General features: G+C 54.4%; 1 long non-coding RNA gene across 2 annotated transcripts; it reads left to right on the forward strand.

The window, feature by feature from the left end:
- The first annotated feature begins 331 nt into the window (after nt 1-331).
- Nucleotides 332-2,786, forward strand: LOC115276706. Of its 2 annotated transcripts, none has more exons than XR_003902054.1 (3): nt 332-439; nt 2,005-2,340; nt 2,533-2,786. It is a non-coding gene; the product is annotated as an uncharacterized LOC115276706 (long non-coding RNA). The 2 variants fall into 2 exon arrangements; XR_003902055.1 differs by having other exon boundaries at nt 2,005-2,175.
- Nucleotides 2,787-4,366: the final 1,580 nt, after the last annotated feature.

Raw genomic sequence — 4,366 nt, forward strand, 5'->3', positions numbered from 1 at the left:
GTGTATGTGAGTGCATGGTGTGTGTGTGTGTGTGTGTGTGTGTGTGTATATGTGTATGAGAGAGAGAGAGAGAGAGAGAGAGAGAGAGAGAGAGAGAGAAAGAGCGAGCATGTGGCATTCATGATGCAGATGAAGGAGGGAAGCTTCAGAGCCAGAGGGATGGGGTTTGAGTCCTGCCTCCTCACGCACTGAGTGGTTTTGGGGGGGTCACTTCTCCTCCGATGCCCCTTTCCTCCCCACTCTAGAACAACAATATTGCGCCTCCAGCTTAGATTTCTTGAGGCAATAAAACGGCGCATGCGTGTAGAGAACCTAACGTCCGTCAGCCTCGTAAAGGACAAAATGGCGACAGCCAAATGCAAAGTTACCTCCCGGAGCAGAAGCAGGACGCCAGTGGAAAAGCAGGTGATGCCCACCGGCAGTGCCACCCTGGGGCTGGGTAAGTGCCGCGTGGCCAGCCGGGATGGTAACATTGGGGAAAAACAGGTGAGGGGTTAGAGAACTCGCTGCCCTCTCTTTGCAACTTTTCTGAAAATCTAAAAAATTTCCAAAGTTAAAGAAAATAACAGATGTATATATAATTGTTTAAGGCCTAAGCAGCTGGTCTAAAGGGACCTAACAGCTACGTGGAACTAGTCGATGTACTTTGGGCTCTTGGATCGGATCCTGAGTCCGGGGGGAAAAGAAAACCACTGAAAAGAACAGTGCGGCGGAAATCAGCAACATGTGCGCTTGCGCTGTGTCCACCAATGTGGGTGCGACCCTCAGAGTGAGGTCTGTGTGGCCAGCGCTGGGAACAGCTCCGCGACAGTTGCGGGTCTGACGTGGGGCTGCCGGAAATACGCTGGAGTGGACGGAGGTGGTGGCCGTACGACCTGGGGAGGGGCTATGTGCCGCCACATCGTCCGCTTTGGAATGGTCAGCTTTATGTGATGCAAGTTTCACCTCCGTACGTGGAAAACTATATGGGAAGAGGAGAGAAAACACATCTCTATTCTTAGGAGACACAGACTGCAAGTAATTGGTGGTGAAGGACACAGTGTCCCCAAACTTACTTTGTCTGAGATGATTCAGCAAAACACCACCACCAACACCAGTGATACAGAGGCAGCCACGGCGCTGATAAAGCGCGTGTAGCAAAAAGTTTACAATGGGTGCGTCTGGGGCTAAGGAGATGCAGGCTTAATGTGACTCTTCCCGAGTAGCTTTGACATTGTTTTCGAATTAAAAAACAGAAAACAAAACCCAAAACCCAATGACTCTTCATTTAAAAGAGCTCAGTGCTCATTACAACAGAGGGAGCTCATTCAATCATGGAGTTATTCTGGTCGTATGTGCACACCGTGTCAGAATTTTACCTTAATAGCAAGGATTCATTTTTGCAAATGCATCCTGAACCCTCCTCTGAGGGGAGATCTGAGCTGGCCCAGCAGAGGCGGGCTGAATCAGGAGACTCAGAGGCCATGGGAGGCCTCGAGGGACTGTGGTCAGGGGACAGCAGGGCTCCGTGGCTGTGCCCAGGTCCTGGCAGCATGCTTGAACTCCGGAGACACCTGCCAGAGAGTGACAGGATTAACACACAAAACGAACCAGCAGGTCCTGGAGCCAAATACTGCAGAGCAGTCCAAGGGCCCCGCCCAAGTGATGGGGGCTCCGGTGGAGGAGTGGGTGCTGAGCCATCCGGCCCATCCTTCACAGCCACTGACAAGTGGAGAGGTTGCCACTCCGGAGAGTTCAGTGGTAACTCAGGCTCCGGGGGCACAGCCCTGGGTTTTGGACTGGTCACTAGGACAATGTCTGCTTGGCCATGCACTGAGACTGTGGAAACAAGGCGGGCTGGGGAGCGGGAGGGGAGTGGCACGGGGGTCACATTCGTCACTGCTGCTCACTAGCGGTGGCTCCAGCTCCCGTTGAGCCCCATCAACACCTGAGCCACCAGGTCCCTGCGCTAACGACCACAATCAGGTTAGGAGCGCATAATTAGATAATTCAATTGCTTTCCAGGGGGAGCTGTGTTTAATTAAAGAGGACTTTCACTGAAGGCCGGTCCAGGGAGCTGGGGAAGACCAGCCTGACTCGGCTAGAGACCTGCAGCTCCGTGACCGTGGGGAGCGTGCGGGGCTGTGGCGGCCGCCTGGACCAGGAGGGAGACCAGCGTGCGTCCAGGAAAGGGCGGTGAGCAGGTCACGTGACAGCAAGTCAGCCCGAGGTCCTGTTAGCCTAGGTTTCAAATACATTTGTGTGTCAACACACGTCACATCCTGTGGGGGCCAGTTTCTAGCTCTGACTTCAGGAACTTACTTAACCTCTCTGAGCCTGTTCCCTGATCAAGGTCACAAGGTGAGGATGGTGACTTTGGGTAAAGTGAGGGATTCTTTTGCTATTTGATGCTTTGTAAGGCCTGTTTATATTAGCCAGTTACTAACTATGGCCTGAAGCTGTGTGTGTGCGTGTGTGTGTGTGTGTGTGTGTGTATGTGTACACACGTGCAGATGTGATGTAGGGGATCAGTGCATTTTGTCTCTTCTTTAGGACCTACTGATTAAGTGCTCAACTAGCCGAGCAGCAGGGCTGCGGTCCCCCGTGCCTCAGGGTCAAGTGATCTCGTGCACGGAAGGCACCAGAACGGGCCCAGGTGCGCCCGGCACCCAGTGAGTGCCACTTGCATTTAAAGGAAAGAAAGGTGATGAACACATCTTGGACCAGAGAAGAAATTTTCTGCTAAGTTCCTGCCGTAAATGTATTTACTGTGAAATGTAAGCTCAAGAAACCCACTCCTAAGACAAGTCTGGGTGCTTAAGCGTTCTCTGTCCCCCCTCCCCCCGCTCAATCATTTCCAAAGACAACTGAGAGTTGGTTAGAGTGCCCTGGGGACAAGTGACCCAATGACAATGTTATCGTGATCATTCATTGAGTATTGCGAAAGTGCCATCTGTGCGTGGGCTCCGGGTGGGGCGCCCAGGAGCATGGTGGACAGCGTCCCCCCCCACCCCACCCCCGCCCCCGGTCCCAGGAGTTTTCAGGCAGGTGCACGCTGTCGCCTTTGGTCTGGGAGGCAGGAGACCCAAAGTGCCAGACAAAAGCAAGAAACAGTCACAGGGGGCGGGCGAGGTCACGATTTTCACTCCGACGGGACAGGCAAAACGACAACCAAGAGCAAGTTCTTGCCACTTCCTCCCCCACTTTCTTGCAGGATGTCCCCCCAGATCTTCAGAGAACAGAGCTCCTGTTCCTGCGGTGACCGGGCCCCGCATCCCAAGCCCTGGCGGCAGGGTCAATATTTTTAATTGAAGCTTTTCACCCGCCGGAGTTGCGGGCTCCCGGGGAGGCTGCCCCACGGCGCTGCACGGTGCCCGCCCGGGAGTGACTTGCAGTTTCCCTAATGAAGCGGCCCTTTCCTTCTGTCCCTGTCACCTCTGCTTCCATCTTATTAGAGAAAGCCTCGCCCTGCCCCCAGGGTCCAACATCGGCCTCCTCCTCCCAGAAACCGCCATGCCCGTTGAACTACAAAATAAAACTGTGAAAAGGCACACACTCCTGCTTCCTGGCAGAGCTGCTGGGCACATGGGGCGGGGGAGCAGGACGACAATGGTGACAGGCCCCGAATCGGTGGGGAGCAGAAACTCCGGCCTGTGCCCTCCAGGGGGCACACTTCTGGGAAGGGTCCAAGCTCCCGAGGGCTTGGGTAAGGGATGGGACCACACTGAGGGAAGCGCACAAATAAACAGTAAGTGCCTGCATGTGAAGTATTTTTAAGGGTCATTAATATTAATAGCATCATTCCAAATAGAATAATGAGCAGGACTCTAATTAATCATTTTTAATGGCAGCTTTGCTTCCATTTTCATACTGCATTTTTAATCAACAAGGTTCCCAAGGGGACTTTCGCCACTGGGAATATTAACAGCCGGTGGCCGCGCCCCTCCCCCAGAGGGACTCCAGGCTAGCCCGCAGTCTGGTGATTGTTCCCAGGGCAGAACATCCACGAGGCCGCCACAGAGGCCCCGAGGACGAAGAGATGATGATCATGTGTTCATTGAACAAACAGTTTAGAAGCACCTACCGCATGCCCAGTCCTGGGCGGGGCCCTGAGGATGGGCGGTAGTCACAGCAGTGACGGCCACATCCCCATCAGCGGAGACAGATGCACGAGTAACAGCAACCGCGTGTAGAAGGGCTTTCCAGGAGATGCTGGGTGCTGTGGGGGCCCGCCAGGAAGGGGCTCACCAGCCTGTCCGAGCACAGCAGGGAGGCTTCCTGGAGGAGGTAGCAGGCACCTGAGCCCTGCAGGGTAGGTAGGAATCAGCAGAGGAGAGACAGGGCACCAGGGATAACAGGCGTGTGCAGAGGCCCAGAGGCGGGAAGA

Source organism: Suricata suricatta, chromosome 13 (assembly GCF_006229205.1).
Source record: "Suricata suricatta isolate VVHF042 chromosome 13, meerkat_22Aug2017_6uvM2_HiC, whole genome shotgun sequence".
Lineage (NCBI taxonomy): Eukaryota > Metazoa > Chordata > Mammalia > Carnivora > Herpestidae > Suricata > Suricata suricatta.